The following is a 19,224-nucleotide window of genomic DNA, read 5'->3' on the forward strand; positions in this document are numbered from 1 at the left end:
AGAAGATAAATATTAGCTATTCAAACTCCTATTTAAGGTAACTAGTATTAGCATTAGTTAGATCTTTATTTAATTGGAATAACGCTTATCAAACTGTCATACATGTTACACATTAAAACTAAAATAGCTTAATAACAAGGTTTTCAACTATGCATATAAGGGAGAGTAGAAATGATGTTATACATATTAATCCATCGATACTCACATAGTTTTCAAAGTTATTATTTTTTGAAGTGAATGCTAAAACATAAAAAGATGCATCTAAATGTGTAAGGTCAATTGCCATGCACAACATAAGTAGCTCCAACAGTTTTTTAAACATGGATCTATAAGTTACAACATCAATATCACACTTGGGAAAACTATATATACAAATATACTAATTAATTAATTTAACACATATGCAAAAACTAAAAAATATTTATACTAGCATACTATTAAAAAGAGGCAGGTTAGAGCAATAAAATTTTATACTATAACTAAAAAATCATTGACTTGCCTTTTTTTGGATGTTCATCAAATTTAGCAGCTGATGCATGTCCAGCCCGTATGTCGATCTCAGTCTCATCTACCGTGGGAGCTTCTTTACGAGTCCTTCTATTAGACTATGTTTTTTTTCTAATGCATCATCTCTTTGATACGCGGTTGTGCTTTTTCGATAGTCCAGACATCTTCCCAATTAAATTTAGAAAACCCTACAGTGGATAAAGTATAAGTTTTATTTTTGTTAGAGCTTAATCACTATTAAAAGATTATATATATATATATATATATATATATCTATCATATGCCTCATCGAATGAGATGTGCTTTCCTCTTCATCCATCTTCTTCAGATCAGCAAGCGACTAGTCTCTGATCCACGGTTCTCTCCTATTATATCTTTCTAAATCTTCATTCTTGTTAGCATGGAGATATATAATCTGAAAGTTATAGTAATTAATATAAACAAGGTATATGATGAGCGGATAATTTATACGCTTTTTGGCATTGTTTTTATATAGTTTTCAGTATAATTTAGTTAGTTTTTAGTATATTTTTATTAGTTTTTAATTACAATTCACATTTCTGGACTTTACTATGAGTTTGTGTGTTTTCTGTGATTTCAGGTAATTTCTGGCTGAAATTGAGGGACTTGAGCAAAAATCAAATTCAGAGGTTGAAGAAGGACAGCAGATGCTGTTGGATTCTGACCTCCCTGCACTCAAAGTGGATTTTCTGGAGCTACAGAACTCCAAATGGCGCGCTCTCAATTACGTTGTAAAGTAGACATCCAGGGATTTCCAGCAATATATAATAGTCCATACTTTGATTAAGGATAGATGACGTAAACTGGCGTTGAACGCCAGTTCCATGCTGCATTCTGGAGTCAAACGCCAGAAACAGGTTGCAAAGTGGAGTTAAACGCCAGAAACAGGTTACAAACTGGCGTTCAACTCCAAGAAAGACCTCTACACGTGTAAAGCTCAATGCTCAGCCCAAGCACACACCAAGTGGGCCCCGGAAGTGGATTTCTATATTATTTACTCAATTCTGTAAACCCTAGTAACTAGTTTAGTATAAATAGGACTTTTTACTATTGTATTTACATCTGGGGATCATATTTGATTAGTTTTATGCTATCTTAGACTTTTGTGAGGGCTGGCCATTCGGCCATGCCTGAACATTTATCACTTGTGTATTTTCAACGGTAGAGTTTCTACACACCATAGATTAAGGTGTGGAGCTCTGCTGTTCCTCACAGATTAATGCAAAGTACTACTATTTTTCTATTCAATTCAACTTATTCCGCTTCTAAGATATTCATTCGCACTTCAATATGATGGATGTGATGATCGTGATAGTCATCATTATTCTCAACTTATGAACGCGTGCCTGACAACCACTTCCGTTCTACCATAGATTGAATGGATATCTCTTGGATATCTAAACAGGGGACCGAGTCCGAGTTATTAGTGTCTTCGTGGTATAAGTTAGAACCCATGGACGGCCATTCTTGAGAATCCGGAAAGTCTAAACCTTGTCTGTGGTATTTCGAGTAGGATTTAGGGATTGAATGACTGTGACGAGCTTCAAACTCGCGAATGCTGGGCGTAGTGACAGACACAAAAGGATCAATGGATCCTATTCCAGTATGATCGAGAACCGACAGATGATTAGCCATGTAGTGATAGCGCATTGGACCATTTTCACTGAGAGGACAGGTGGCCATTGACAACGGTGATGCCTAACATACAGCTTGCCATGGAAAGGAGTAGGAAGGATTGGATGAAGACAGCAAGAAAGCAGAGGTTCAGAGGGACGAAAGCATCTCTATACGCTTATCTGAAATTCTCACCAATGAATTACATAAGTACCACTATCCTATTTTATATTTTATTTATCTTTTACTTATCAATTCATAAAATCAGTTGAATCCGCCTGACTGAGATTTACAACGTGACCATAGCTTGCTTCAAGCCGACAATCTCCGTGGGATCGACCCTTACTCACGTAAGGTTTATTACTTGGACGACCTAGTGCACTTGCTGGTTAGTTGTACGAAGTTGTGAAACAGAATTAAGAACATGAACGTGCGTATTGAGTTTTTAGCGCCGTTACCAAGGAAGGGATGATCACGATTTCGCACACCAAGTTTTTGGCGCCGTTGCCGGGGATTGTTCGAGTTTGGACAACTGACGGTTCATCTTGTTGCTCAGATTAGGTAATTTTATTTTAATTTTAAGCTTTTTGTTTTTATTATTCTTAATTTCGAAAAAAAATATAATAATAATAAAAATATTTTCAAAAATATATTTCTCTTCAGAATTTTTAAGAATGAATTCTATTGTTTCATGATGATTTGTTAAATCCTGGCTGGCTGTAAAGCCATGTCTAAATTCTTTTGGACTGAGGCTTCAACTAATCACTTCAATGCATGTAATGTCCTGCTGAAGCTTGGCTGGCCATTGGCCATGTCTAGTGTTTTGGACCGGAGCTTTAACTAAAAGCTTGACTGGCTAGTGAGCCATGTCTAATTCCTGGACCGAAGCTTTAGACTAACATTGCAAGATTCCTGGAATTCCTATTAAAAATTCTGAAATCCTTATTTTTCTATTTCAAATTAATTTTTGAAAAATCCAAAAAAAATTAAATTAATAAAATCATAAAACCAAAAAAATATTTTGTGTTTCTTGTTTGAGTCTAGAGTCAAGTTTTAAGTTTGGTGTCAATTGCATTTTTTTAATTTTCTAAAAAAATTATTTTCGAAAATTTAATGCATTGCATTCTTCATGATCTTCAAGTTGTTCTTGGCCAGTCTTCTTGTTTGATCTTCTTATTTTCTTGTTTTGTGTCTTTTCTTGTTTTTCATATGCATTCTTAAATTATTAATGTCTAAAGAATAAAAATCTTTAAGTTTGGTGTCTTGCATGTTTTTCTTTTCTTAAAAATTTTCAAAAATAAGTCTTGATGTTCATCTTAATCTTCAAAGTGTTCTTGGTGTTCATCTTAACATTCATAGTGTTCTTGCATGCATTAGTTGTTTTGATTCATAATTTTTATGTTTTGTGTCAATTTTATGTTTTTCTCTCACATCATTAAAAATTCAAAAAATCAAAAATATCTTTCCCTTTTTCTCTCTAAAAATTTCGAAAATTTGGATTGACTCTTTCAAAAATTTTTAAAATTCAATTGTTTCTTATGAGTCAACTCAAATTTTCAATTTGAAAATCTTATCTTTTTCAAAAATCTTTTTCAAAAATCAAATCCTTTTCATTTTTCTTCCATAATTTTCGAAAATTTCAAATTGATTTTCAAAAATCTTTTTCTTATTTTCATTTCATATTTTCGAAATTAATACCAACATTTAATATGATTGATTCAAAAATATTAAGTTGTTATTGCCTATTAAGAAAGGTTCAATCATTAAATTTTAAAATCATATCTTTTTGTTTCTTGTTAGTCAAGTAATCAACTTTAGTTTTCAAAATTAAATCTTTTCAATTTCTTATCATATCTTTTTCAATCTCAATCATATCTTTTTCAAAATCAATTTCAAAATCCTTTCAAATCTTTTTTAATCAACCTTATCTTTTTGTTTCAATCATATCTTTTTCGATTTCAATCATATCTTCTTCAAAAATAAATTTCAAATCTCTTTTAATCAATCATATCTTTTTGTTTCAATCATATCTTTTTCAAAACTGCCCAACTAACTCTCTACCTTTAATTTTCAAAAATCCCTTCCCTCTTTTTCAAAATTTCGTTTTAATTAACTAATTGTTTTAATTTTAATTTAATTTAATTTCAATTTTAATTTTCGAATTTTAAATTTAAATTTAAAATATTTTTATTTTATTTTGTTAAATTTTCGAATTCTTCTCTCATCTCTAATCTCCTTCTATTTATTTATTCATCTATTAACACTTCTATCCTCACTCCTGTGTTTGGATTCTCATCTTTTCCTTCTTCTATTCTCACTTTCTTCTACTCACATAAAGGAATCTCTATACTGTGACATAGAGGATTCCATATTTTCTTTTCTGCTTTCTTCTTCTTTTTCATATGTGCAGGAATAAGGATAACAACATTCTTGTTGAAGCTGATCCTGAACCTGAAAGGACTCTGAAGAGGAAGCTAAGGGAAGCTAAAGCACAACTCTCTGAAGAAAATCTGACAGAAATTTTCGAAAAAGAAGAAGATATGGCCGAAAATAATAACAATGCAAGGAGGATGCTTGGTGACTTCACTGCACCTAATTCCAATTTACATGGAAGAAGCATCTCAATCCCTGCCATTGGAGCAAACAATTTTGAGCTTAAACCTTAATTAGTTTCTCTGATGCAACAGAACTGCAAGTTTCATGGACTTCCATCTGAAGATCTTTTTCAATTCTTGACTGAATTCTTGCAGATCTGTGATACTGTTAAGACCAATGGGGTTGATCTCGAGGTCTACAGGCTTATGCTTTTCCCGTTTGCTGTAAGAGATAGAGCTAGAGTATGGTTGGACTCTCAACCTAAAGACAGCCTGAATTCTTGGGATAAGCTGGTCACGGCTTTCTTAGCCAAGTTCTTTCCTCCTCAAAAGCTTAGCAAGCTTAGAGTGGATGTTCAAACCTTCAGACAAAAGGAAGGTGAATCCCTCTATGAAGCTTGGGAGAGATACAAGGAACTGACCAAAAGGTGTCCTTCTGACATGCTTTCAGAATGGACCATCCTGGATATATTCTATGATGGTCTATCTGAACTATCAAAGATGTCATTGGACCATTCTGCAGGTGGATCCATTCACCTAAAGAAAATGCCTGCAGAAGCTCAAGAACTCATTGACATGGTTGCTAATAACCAGTTCATGTACACTTCTGAGAGGAATCCTATAAGTAATGGGACGCCTCAGAAGAAAGGAGTTCTTGAAATTGATACTCTGAATGTCATATTGGCTCAGAACAAAATATTGACTCAGCAAGTCAATATGATTTTTCAGAGTCTGAATGGAATGCAAGCTGCATCCAACAGTACTCAAGAGGCATCTTATGAGGAAGAAGCTTATGATCCTAAGAACCCTGCAATAGCAGAGGTGAATTACATGGGTGAACCCTATGGAAACACCTATAATCCCTCATGGAAAAATTACCCAAATCTCTTATGGAAGGATCAACAAAAGCCTCAACAAGGCTTTAATAATGGTGGAAGAAACAGGTTTAGCAATAGCAAGCCTTTTCCATCATCCACTCAGCAACAGACAGAGAATTATGAGCAGAATCCATCTAGCTTAGCAAATATAGTCTTTGATCTATCTAAGGCCACTTTAAGTTTCATGAATGAAACAAGGTCCTCCATTAGAAATTTGGAGGCACAAGTGGGCCAGCTGAGTAAAAGAGTCACTGAAACCCCTCCTAGTACTCTCCCAAGCAATACAGAAGACAATCCAAAAAGAGAGTGCAAGGCCATTGATTTAACCATCATGGCCGAACCTACAAGGGAGGGAGAGGACGTGAATCCCAGTGAGGAAGACCTCCTGGGACGTCCAGTGATCAACAAAGAGTTTCTCTCTGAGGAACCAAAGGACTCTGAGACTCATCTGGAGACCAAAGAGATTCCATTAAACCTCCTTATGCCATTCATGAGCTCTGATGAATATTCTTCTTCTGAAGAGAATGAAGATGTCACTGAAGAGCAAGTTGCCAAGTACCTTGGTGCAATCATGAAGCTGAATACCAAATTATTTGGTAATGAGACTTGGGAAGATGAACCTCCCTTGCTCACCAATGAACTGAGTGATCTGGATCAACTGAGATTGCCTAAGAAGAAACAGGATCCTGGAAAGTTCTTGATACCTTGTACCATAGGCACCATGACCTTTGAGAAGGCTCTATGTGACCTTGGGTCAGGGATAAACCTCATGCCCCTCTCTGTAATGGAGAAACTGGAAATCTTTGAGGTGCAAGCTGCCAGAATCTCATTAGAGATGGCAGACAACTCAAGAAAACAGGCTTATGGACTAGTAGAGGACGTGTTAGTAAAGGTTGAAGGCCTTTACATCCCTGCTGATTTCATAATCCGAGATACTGGGAAGGATGATGATGAATCCATCATCCTTGGAAGACCCTTCCTAGCCATAGCAAGAGCTGTGATTGATGTGGACAGAGGAGAGTTGGTCCTTCAACTGAATGAGGACTACCTTGTGTTTAAAACTCAAGGATCTCCTTCTATAACCATAGAGAGGAAGCATGAAAAGCTTCTCTCACTGCAGAGTCAACCAAAGCCCCCACAGTCAAACTCTAAGTTTGGTATTGGGAGGCCACAACCAAACTCTAAGTTTGGTGTTGAACCCCCACAACTAAACTCTAAGTTTGGTGTTGGGAGGTCCCAACCTTACTCTGATTATCTGTGAGGCTCCATGGGAGCTCACTGTCAAGCTATTGACATTAAAGAAGCGCTTCTTGGGAGGCAACCCAATGTTATTTAATCATTTTTATTTTATTTTCTCTTTGTTATTTCATGTTTTATTAGGTTGATGATCATGTGGAGTCACAAAAACTACTGAAAAATCGAAAACAGAATTAAAAATAGCATTGAAAATAGCACACCCTGGAGGAAGGGCTTACTAGCGTTTAAACGCCAGTAAGGAGCATCTGGCTGGCGTTTAACGCCAGAACAGAGCATGAAACTAGCGTTAAATGCCAGAAACAAGCAGCAGTCTGGCGTGTAAATGCCAGGATTGCACCCAAAGGAAAGCTGGTGTTAAACGTCAGAAACATGCTATAGACTGGCGTTGAATGCCCAAAACAAGCATAGAAGTGGCGTTTAACACCAGAAACATGCTGCAGTCTGGCGTTAAACGCCAGGATTGCATATATAGAGCATTTTACATGTCTAAAAGGTGCAGGGATGAGAAATCCTCAAACACCTCAGGATCTGTGGACCCCACAGGATTCCCTCAGGATCTGTGGATCCCACAGGATCCCCACCTACTTCTTCTCTCCTCTTCACACCTTTCCATAACTCTCTTCCCCAAATACCCCTCACCAATCAACTCAATCACTCTTCCCCATTACCCCCTCACCAATTGATGACATGTCACCATGTCATGTTTTTCTATGCTTTTTCATACAAGAAATTTATAATTAGTGCTTAAATATTGCATTCTTTGGTGCTTAAATGGTATATTTCTTTGATCTTTTGATTTGATAAACTTTGTAGGAAATAAGAAGAAAAAGAAGCAAAAAGAGCACAAAATAAGCTAAAAAGAAGAAAAGAGAAATTTTGGGCACACTTTGAAGTTGGAGCACACTTTGGAGGCTTAGGCCACGCTTTTAAAAGCATGGCCCATGACCAAATCAAGGAAGAGAAGTGTGGCCCAAAGGAAGAAAAGCGTGGCTCAAAACAAGGAGCAAGAACACAAAGCTCTTGCCAAGAGCTTAAAAGCTCTTGCCAAGAGCTTTATCAAGAACACATGAAGAAGGAACCAAGAGCCAAGCTCTTGGCAAAGAGCTTTGAAGCTCTTGCCAAAGAGCTTTTTCGGGCTTGCCTCAAGGAAAATGAGCTTGGAGGCAAAAATTTTCGCTAAGTTAAACTTGGGCACTTACAGCATGACCATGCCTCCTTCAAAGGGTCATAACTTGAGCTACAGAAGTCCGATTGATGTGCTTCCAGTTGCGTTGGAAAGCTGACATTCAGAGCTTTCCAATGACGTATGGTAATCCATATTTGGCATGAAATTGAGGCACGAGTGAAAGGCATCTTTAAGGGCTAAAAACAAGCAAAAATGAATCAAAGTGCTTCCACCAGGATTCGAAGAGGGATACCAAGGGAAGACACTAGGCGCTACTCTTGTGCCAAGGAAAATGGCCAGCAAATGCTTCACCCAAGACTTGAACCATGGACCTCAAGGACAAGTAAAGCTCTTGGGCAAGAGCTTTTAAGCTCTTGCAAAGAGCTTTGTTCTCTTGTCACAAGGAAGGAACGTGCGCACACTTTGGCAAGGAAGGGAACCAAAGCTCTTGGGCAAAGCTCTTGCCAAGAGCCGAGCTTTCCCCTGGGAGGTGGACCATGGGCCAAAATTCAACCAAAATTCCAATTAAATTCAATTCTTCACCAAATTGAATTGAGGCCAACCAAACCCATCTCTCTTCAAATCCAAAGCAAGCAAAGCCCACATCATCACTCAAAGGCACAAGAACAAGCTAGAATTAGGATTTTCATTTAATTTGTTTCAATTTCATTTTGTAAAAAGCCTATATAAAGGCATCACTCTCATTTTCAAAAGGGGAGCTCCATTAGAGAAAGGAGGAGGCTGGCTCCACTGAGGAGCATTAGAATTTGAGAGCTCTCTCTTAGTTTTCATTTCTGTTTTAAATTTTGGATCAAGAATTGAAGGAATTCTGTTTCACTTGATCTGAAATCTCTTTGTTCCTCTTTTGCATAAAATCTGAGTTTCCTTTATTGCTTTCATCTTCTTTTTCTTCTGCAATATTGTTTTCTTGTTGGATCAAGGAAGGATTTGAGATCTAGACTTGTTTTCTAGTCTCATTGATCCCCTGAGATCTTCACTTGTCTTTTTTATATTTCACAATTGAATTGAGTCTTCTTGCTTATTTACTTTTCTGCTACAATTTCCTTCTCTGCAATTTTTACTTTCTGTTGCATTGCTTCCAATTTACGTTTCCTGCAATTTACAATTCTTGCAATTGCCCTAAGTTCTTATTCACTGAAATTTTGTTTCTCTGTTTACATTGCTCCCAGCACCCAGTCCTTTTATTCTTCCTGCAATTTAGATTTCCAGTTGCTTGAATTATTGCTTCCATTTTACTTTTCATACAAGTTAATTCTTCTACGATTGTTCTAAGTTCTGCTTACTACTTCCTTTAAATTCCCTGCACCCTATCCTCTTTACAGTTCATGCAATTTACTTCTCTTGTAATTAAATTTTCAGCTATTTTACTTTCTTGTTCTTTAAGTTACTTGCAATTTTACTTTCTGCATCTTTAAGATTCCTGCACTTTACTTTCAATTGGCTACAATTCACACAATTCACTCAATGTTAGCTTGACTAAACTAATCACCCACTAAAGTTGCTTGATCCATCAATTCCTGTGGGATCGACCTCACTCTAAGTGAGTTTTACTACTTGATGCGACCCGGTACACTTGCCGGTGAGTTATAGGTGTTTGGAAAATTCATTTTTCCACAAAAATACCATCACCAATCACATCCATCCTCTCTTCCCCAAAAACCCCACCTACCTTTAAATTCAAAATAATTTCCCTTCCAAACCCAACCCTAAATGGCCGAACCCTAAACCCCTCCTTACTCCTATATAAACCCCTCATTCCCTCTTCATTTTCACACAACAAAACCCTCTCTTCTTCCCCTTGGCCGAAACCATCTCTCTCTCTCTCCTCCATTTTTCTTCTTCTTCTTCTACTTCTTTCTTTCTTCTTTTGCTCGGGGACGAGCAAACATTTTAAGTTTGGTGTGGTAAAAGCATAGCTTTTTGTTTTTCCATAACCATCAATGGCACCTAAGGCCAGAGAAACCTCAAGAAAGAGGAAAGGGATGGCAATTGCTTCTACCTCTGAGTCATGGGAGATGGAGAGATTCATCTCAAAGGTCCATCAAGACCACTTCTATGAAGTTGTGGCCAAGAAGAAAGTGATCCCTGAGGTTCCTTTCAAACTCAAAAAGAATGAGTATCCGAAGATCCGACTTGAGATTCAAAGAAGAGGTTGGGAAGTTCTCACCAACCCCATTCAACAAGTCGGGATCCTAATGGTTCAAGAGTTCTATGCAAACGCATGGATCACAAGGAACCATGATCAAAGTGTGAACCCAAATCCAAATCATTGGCTTACTATGGTTCGGGGAAAATACTTAGATTTCAGTCCGGAAAATGTAAGGCTGGCATTCAACTTGCCAATGATGGAAGAAAATGCACGCCCCTACACAAGAAGGGTCAACTTTGATCAAAGGTTGGACCAAATTCTCATAAACATATGTGAGGAAGGAGCTCAATGGAAAATTGACTCAAGAGGCAAGCCGGTTCAACTAAGAAGGCTTGACCTCAAACCAGTGGCTAGGGGATGGCTAGAGTTCATTCAACGCTCAATCATTCCTACTAGTAACCGGTCTGAAGTTACTATAGACCGGGCCATCATGATCCATAGTATCATGATTGGAGAGGAGGTGAAAGTTCATGAGATTATACCTCAAGAAATTTACAAGGTAGCTGACAAGTCCTCCACTTGGGCAAGGTTAGCCTTTCCTCACCTCATATGCCACCTCTGCAATTCAGCTGGAATTGACATAGAGGGAGATATCCTCATTGAAGAGGATAAGCCCATCACTAAGAAAAGGATGGAGCAAACAAGAGATCATGGACCTCAACATGAGCATGAGGAAATTCCTCACCATGAAATCCCTAAGATGCCTCAGGGGATGCACTTTCCTCCACATAATTATTGGGAGCAAATCAACACCTCCCTAGGAGAATTAAGTTCCAACATGGGATAACTAAGGATGGAGCACCAAGAGCATTCCATCATCCTCCATGAAATTAGAGAAGATCAAAGAGCTATGAGGGAGGAACAACAAAGACAAGGAAGAGACATAGAGGAGCTCAAAAGCACCATTGGTTCTTCAAGAAGAGGAAGACGCCACCCTCACTAAGGTGGACTCATTCCTTAATCTCCTTGTTTATTTATTTTCTTGTATTTCAATTTCTGAGCTTTATGTTTATTTATATTTGTGTCTTATTACATGATCACTAGTGTCTAAGTGTCTATGCCTTAAAGTTATGAATATGAATCCATCACCTCTCTTAAATGAAAACTGTTCTAAAAACAAAAGAACAAGAAGTACATGGTTTTGAATTCATCCTTGAAACAAGTTTAATTATTTTGATGTGGTGGCAATACTTTTTGTTTTCTGAATGTATGCCTGAACAGTGCATATGTCTTTTGAAGTTGTTGTTTATGAATGTTAAATATGTTGGCTCTTGAAAGAATAAGGAAAAAGGAGAAATGTTATTTGATAATCTAAAAAATCATAAAAATGATTCTTGAAGCAAGAAAAAGCAGTGAATACAAAAGCTTGCAAAAAAAAAGAAAAAAATAGCGAAAAAAAGGGGAAGAAAAAGAAAAAGCAAGCAGAAAAAGCCAAAAGCTCTTTAAACCAAAAGGCAAGAGAAAAAAGCCAATAGCCCTTAAAACCAAAAAACAAGGGTAATAAAAAGGATCTAAGGCTTTGAGCATCAGTGGATAGGAGGGCCTAAAGGAATAAAATCCTGGCCTAAGCGGCTAAACCAAGCTGTCCCTAACCATGTGCTTGTGGCGTGAAGGTGTCAAGTGAAAACTTGAGACTGAGCGGTTAAAGTCAAGGTCCAAAGCAAAAAAAAAAAAAAAGAGAGTGTGCTTAAGAACCCTGGACACCTCTAATTGGGGACTTTAGCAAAGCTGAGTCACAATCTGAAAAGGTTCACCCAACTATGTGTCTGTGGCATTTATGTATCCGGTGGTAATACTTGAAAACAAAGTGCTTAGGGCCACGGCCAAGACTCATAAAGTAGCTGTGTTCAAGAATCAACATAATGAACTAGGAGAATCAATAACACTATCTGAACTCTGAGTTCCTATAGATGCCAATCATTCTGAACTTCAATGGATAAAGTGAGATGCCAAAACTATTCAAGAGGCAAAAAGCTACAAGTCCCGCTCATCTGAGTGGAGCCAAGTTTCATTGATATTTTGGAATCTATAATATATTCTCTTCTTTTTATCCTATTTGATTTTCAGTTGCTTGGGGACAAGCAACAATTTAAGTTTGGTGTTGTGATGAGCGGATAATTTATACGCTTTTTGGCATTATTTTTATATAGTTTTCAGTATAATTTAGTTAGTTTTTAGTATATTTTTATTAGTTTTTAATTAAAATTCACATTTCTGGACTTTACTATGAGTTTGTGTGTTTTTCTATGATTTCAGGTCATTTCTGGCTGAAATTGAGGGACTTGAGCAAAAATCAGATTCAGAGGTTGAAGAAGAACTGCAGATGCTATTGGATTCTGAACTCCCTGCACTCAAAGTGGATTTTCTGGAGCTACAGAACTTCAAATGGCGCGCTCTCAATTGAGTTGGAAAGTAGACATTCAGAGCTTTCCAGCAATATATAAATGTCCACACTTTGATTAAGGATAGATGATGTAAACTGGCGTTGAACGCCAGTTCCATGCTGCATTCTGGAGTCAAACGCCAGAAACAGGTTGCAAAGTGGAGTTAAACGCCAGAAACAGGTTACAAACCGGCGTTCAACTCCAAGAAAGACCTCTACACGTGTAAAGCTCAATGCTCAGCCCAAGCACACACCAAGTGGGCCCCGGAAATGGATTTCTGCATCATTTACTCAATTCTGTAAACCCTAGTAACTAGTTTAGTATAAATAGGACTTTTTACTATTGTATTTACATCTGGGGATCATATTTGATTAGTTTTATGCTATCTTAGACTTTTGTGAGGGCTGGCCATTCGGCCATGCCTGAACATTTATCACTTGTGTATTTTCAACGGTAGAGTTTCTACACACCATAGATTAAGGTGTGGAGCTCTGCTGTTCCTCACAGATTAATGAAAAGTACTACTATTTTTCTATTCAATTCAACTTATTCTGCTTCTAAGATATTCATTCGCACTTCAATATGATGGATGTGATGATCGTGATAGTCATCATCATTCTCAACTTATGAACGCGTACCTGACAACCACTTCCGTTCTACCTTAGATTGAATGGATATCTCTTGGATATCTAATACAGGGGACCGAGTCCGAGTTATTAGTGTCTTCGTGGTATAAGTTAGAACTCATGGACGGCCATTCTTGAGAATCCAGAAAGTCTAAACCTTATCTGTGGTATTCCGAGTAGGATTCAGGGATTGAATGACTGTGACGCGAGCTTCAAACTCGCGAATGCTGGATGTAGTGACAGACGCAAAAGGATCAATGGATCCTATTCCAGTATGATCGAGAACCGACAGATGATTAGCCATGCAGTGACAGTGCATTGGACCATTTTCACTGAGAGGACAGGTGGCCATTGACAACGGTGATGCCTAACATACAGCTTGCCATGAAAAGGAATAGGAAGGATTGGATGAAGACAGCAGGAAAGCAGAGGTTCAGAGGGACGAAAGCATCTCTATACGCTTATCTGAAATTCTCACCAATGAATTGTATAAGTACCACTATCCTATTTTATATTTTATATATCTTTTACTTATCAATTCATAAAATCAGTTGAATCCGCCTGACTGAGATTTACAAGGTGACCATAGCTTGCTTCAAGCCGACAATCTCCGTGGGATCAACCCTTACTCACGTAAGGTTTATTACTTGGACGACCCAGTGCACTTGCTGGTTAGTTGTACGAAGTTGTGAAACAAAATTAAGAACATGAACGTGCGTATTGAGTTTTTAGCGCCGTTACCAAGGAAGGAATGATCACGATTTCACACACCAGTATACTACTATAAACTAACAAACAACAAATCAGAGGTTAGGGATATACGGCTCACCAGCAATGCGAACATATATCCATCTACTGTCTTCTTCCCTACATTCTGAAACCTCAAAACTCCCTCAATTAGAAAATCTTAAATGTACTTCGTCCAATATATCTTCTTGGGTTCGATACATCAATGGCAGCCTGTATATGTATGCCTGAAATGGTGGCATTCGGCAAGGGAAAGAACAAACACTTCGCTATCAATATGATGAACTGTCTTCAGAAGTTGTTTCTATCATCATCAGACTGCATTGAACATGTGATGACATCCCTTTTCAAATCTGTTTGTGTCTTTTCTGTGAAGTTGTTAAAAAGTCGGTGCTCTGCTGGTGTTTCTGAATTTTTGCAACTATTCTCTGCCAAACACAAAATGAGTCAATGCAGTCTAAATCTTTATTAGATAATTTTACCGAAAATATATACTCAACAAGATTATTGTGAAAAAAATTTTTTTTTTGCTTTTCTCCCTATTTTATTTGGGAGATTTCTTACCATGGTTCAGTAGTCCAAAAACCGCACAATGGATTGAACCGTTATGGGAATTTTTCTTGTTCCGACGATCAATGACTTCTCATTCCGACTATATGATAATGCTAATGCCACCATCATATCTTGGTTGACAGTCCATTCAGGCACATATTGCAGCCAGCCAAAGCCCATGTTCTCCATCTCCATCATTTTCTCTCTGCCCGCTTCTGAACTTAATTCCTTCATTACTGAAGTCACGCAACATGGCGAGCACCTAGATACCAGTATTTTCTACACAAATAATCATAATCAGCACATAGTGACAACGAAGGAGAATGTCAGTTTTAACATTTACTACTAAAATACAACAACCTGAGTTTTTAGTTAATTCACCGCTAACCATTTGACTTACCTTTTTTGGTCCACCAGATTTTTTTGCTGCCCTCTTTCGGGAGTGTTACTCTTATGTGTCTCTTTTTTGCTCCTGGTATGAGCAATTCCTACTTCTTGGTTTTTGAACACCTTTTCACGAGCAACTGCGATATATACTTAAATAACCCACTTAAATTAAACATAATATCTTTACTTAATATAACATCCATGATTGAAATGTTTCTTACTCTAGCATTACAATATCACAATAGCCCCCACACTACCATTTACATGCCCAACTTTTTGAGAGTATACTATTAATCTCTAGAAAATTTTAAATTCGATATTCACTTGGACTAACAACTTTTCTTCCAAATAAACTTGAACAAAATTAGGATATCAAGAAATTGAATATGAAATTATGGTCCGCCCTCATATCCCATTCTCTATTCCTACCGTAATTGTTGTGACAACCATATTAATCAGGTTATTTCAATACTAAAATTATGATTATTTACTATGTATCCATCATTCTCATAATTATTTCACTCAAGTAACTAATCAAAATTTTGTGAATTAATTTATTTAACTATACACCATTATTCAACAAGTTATATATGTATGTATGTTCAGTTCTTAGCAGACACCAATTGTGTAGGAATGTGTACTAATCTATGCAAAATTTCAACTCAACCTTTTATAAAAATAAAGTAATTCACACTAAAAAATAAGAAGGCATAACATCTCTATTGCATGCGTAACTAGAAGGATTTATTTTTGTTAAATAAATAAAAACTGAAAACAGAGAAAAATACTTTGTGGCTAACCTTAGGTACTCCTTATGTACTCCTATTATAAGTAATTACCATTATCATTCAACTAATAAAAAATAAATAACCTAAGTGACAGACATGAAGTAAAAGGATTTGTTAGATTTTCGCTTTATGATTTTCGGGGCATAAATTTACAATCTTGTATAAGTGTATAGTGTAGTGTTTAGATTCGTGAACGGTAAAAAGCGAAAATAAATACAGTTTATGCAGTGTGGCAGAGATGGTATTACTCATAGGTTATAATCATTGTTTTATTCCCCATTCTACACTTGAATTAAAATTCCAAAATAAACGAAATCTCCTCTTCAAGTAACTAGCGATTCCCAAGACGAATGTATAAAGAGATTTATTAGTTGAAGGTATGATAAACCCCAATTTTGTGGTTTATCTTGTATTGAATTTAGGGAATTTTATCAATTTATCTCATATTTATTCAATGAAATAGCATGGTTTTGTAATTCTCTCTAATTTGTGCTTAAGAGTTAAAAACATGTTTTTTTGGGCCTTTAATTTGCCAATTTTAATTCACTTCAATCCCATTTGATGCCTTGATATGTTTGTTGAGTGATTTCAAGCTTATAAGGCAAGGATTGGATGGAAGAGGTGAAGAGAAGAGCATGCAAAGTGGAGTATTCATGAAGAAAATGAGAATTTGCTGAATTGAAGGCCACATGCACGCATCACCCACGCGTACGCGTGAGGAGAAGATCTACCAGTGACGCGCACGCGTCACCCACACATACGCGTGAGTGAGGAATTTGACAGCGACGTGCACGCGTCGTCTACGCGCACGTGTAACGCTGGTCACGTAACCTCATTGAAGTGAAACGCTGGGGGTGATTTCTGAGCTTCCCAGACCCAAATCCAACTCATTTCTGAGGCTATTTGATGTAGAATTCAAGATTAGTCAAGGGGGGAGCAATTAGTTAGTGTAGGAAGCATGCCTTAGGTTAGTTCTAGAGAGAGAAACTCCCACTTCTCTCTAGAAATTATGGTTCTTAGTTTATTTTCATTTTAGATTTAGGTTTAATTACTTGTTTTGATTTAGTTTCCTTCACTTTTCCTTGTTGATTTGCTTTAATTTCCTTAGTTCCTCTTGTTAATTTCTCTTTTATGCCTATCTTTATGTTGTGAACACTCTTGTCAATTTCAATTTCTTTTAATGCAATTTGAGGTATTTCATGTTAATGTTGCTTTCTTTAGTTATTATTGTTAATTTCTTGCATTGGGTAGTAATAGATTTTATTATTCTTACAATTTTATGATGCTTTCCTTTTATCCCTTCCAAGTATTTGACAAAATGCTCGGCTTAGGTTTAGAGTAGTTTTCGAGCATTCTTGTCTTGAAAAGAGAAATTAGGTGATCTTGAGTCATTAATGCCCAATTTGGATTGGTGATCTAGAGTGATTAGTTAGTCTTGTGTCCATTAACATCACTCATGGATTGGGGTTAACTAGTCCTATTTGACTTTCTCTCAATATGAAGATAACATTATACCTTCTTCCTATGTTGGAGATGACGAAATCGGATTAGCTCTTGTTAAGTATTGTATTATGATTAATGACTAGGATAGAAAGTCTAGATTCTCAATCTTTGCCATGAATGCCTCTTTTTAGCATTTGTTATCTTTAGTTGTTACCTTTATTTTCTTGCGTCTTTATTAACCCATCCCCTTGAAACTCATAACCAATAATTAGGCACTCGATTGTAATTCTTAGGGAGAGCAACTCGGGACTATACTCTTGGTTACTTTTATTGGGTCGAACTTGTGACATCCAAAACTAAACTATGATGGAGGATTGTTTGTTGGTTGGGAACTATACTTCGACGAGATTATTTGTGGAAATTCCTAACCGACGATAATCCTCTTATCAAGTTTTTGGCGCCGTTGCCGGGGAGTTGCAATGTGTGCTTGTTATTGGTTATTGTTCATATGTGAATATTGTGAATAGTTTGCTTTTTGTTTGTTTGCTAGTTTTGGTTTAGGAGTTTGTTTTCTTTATCTCTTCTTAGTTTTTATTTTTGTTTTCCCTTTTCTTACTATGAATTCTCATCCCTTTGGCTATGAGTTTGGTTCAAACTATGTTGTAGGAAATAAAAGCTTTAATGGAGGTATGCATCAAGGATTTGGGAATCAAAGATGGAAGGAGCCTCAAGCATATGGATACTCTTCTTGGCAACAACCTCCTTCGGTTTCTTATGGGTATAATCCAACTCCTAATGCATACCAACCTAATGGATGTGATAACCCTCATTGTGGTTGTCAACTACAACCACCACATGTATATGACCCCTTCCCTCAACAACCTTACTCACAAGCCCTATACCACCATTCACCTCCACATGATCCTAACCCATATCCACCATACCAACAACCATATGAGCCATACTTAGAGCCACCACCATTCCAACATCAATACTCTCAAGAACCATCAATTCCATATACATCATCTCCATACCCTTACCAAGATGAATCACCTTCCAATTATGAACCCTTTCTCCCAAATAATGAACCCTCTCTTCCACCATCTCCTTCAAGGGATGAAGCTCTCTGTATCTTCTTGCAAGAACAACAAAGAGATATTGGCTCTTATATCCAAAGGCAAGAAGAGAAGCAAAAAGAGCTAAAGAAGCTAGAAGTCATGGTTGCTACCATGGCGGAAGCCATTAACCACATGGCCTCCCACCTAAGCTCATGCAACCCAAGTACTCCCATGGACAAATGTGGAGGATCAACTAAGGAGAATAGTGAGGGAGTGAATTTAGAGGTTCAGGGTGAAGAGGAGGAGTTGAAGCAAGAATTGCAACAAGAGGAGGAAGTTGAAATAATTGAGCCGAAAGGAATGGTTGAAGAATTAGGAGAGGTTGATCAAGAATTGGACTCAATTATTGATCAGTTCTTGTCATCACTAACAAATCATCTCGATGATCATATTGAGCCTTCTTCCATTGAGCTTGAAAGCAATGTCGAGGAGGGTGCGTAACCTCCAAAGCATATGGTGAATGATGAAGAATTGGAAGAAGTGAAGCAAGCAACAAATCCGCATCTTATTGATAATTCCACACCAACATATGATCCTTTTGGGTTTGAGGAATCTTCTCCCATTGAAATTAAGGTAGATGTTGAGATAAGTTCCACATTACCTCCAAGTTGTGACGTGAAGAATGGAAAAAAGCTAGAAGAGGTTGGTGAGGAAGTGGTTGAATGTGAAGAACTTTGTCAAGAAGTGGACATGGAAGATGCTTTCCAAGAGGTGGAGGTAGTCAAAGAAGAGCACAAGGGAGTGGACTTCACATTGTCAAAGTGTGGAGAGGTCTCCCTTCCTAAGTCACCATCATCCTTTACACTGTTCAAGTGGGTAAAATTCATATCCCTTAGCTTTCTTATTCCACTTGAATATGGGTTGCTTGAAATGGATGGTCAACTTAGGAATATTTGTGGAATGAAAAGCAAGAAAGAGTTGGCTAGTGGTAGGCATCACAATTCAAGATTCACTATGGTTGCCTCATCTAAGT

The 19,224-nt window shown here is 37.2% G+C and overlaps 1 non-coding gene across 1 annotated transcript; it reads right to left on the reverse strand.

The window, feature by feature from the left end:
• Positions 1–5,075: 5,075 nt before the first annotated feature.
• LOC148572202 (small nucleolar RNA R71) lies at positions 5,076–5,183 on the reverse strand. The gene has a single exon (XR_015880500.1). It is a non-coding gene; the product is annotated as a small nucleolar RNA R71 (small nucleolar RNA).
• Positions 5,184–19,224: the final 14,041 nt, after the last annotated feature.

This window comes from Arachis ipaensis, chromosome B3, assembly GCF_059453495.1.
Source record: "Arachis ipaensis isolate K30076 ecotype BB chromosome B3, ASM5945349v1, whole genome shotgun sequence".
NCBI lineage: Eukaryota > Viridiplantae > Streptophyta > Magnoliopsida > Fabales > Fabaceae > Arachis > Arachis ipaensis.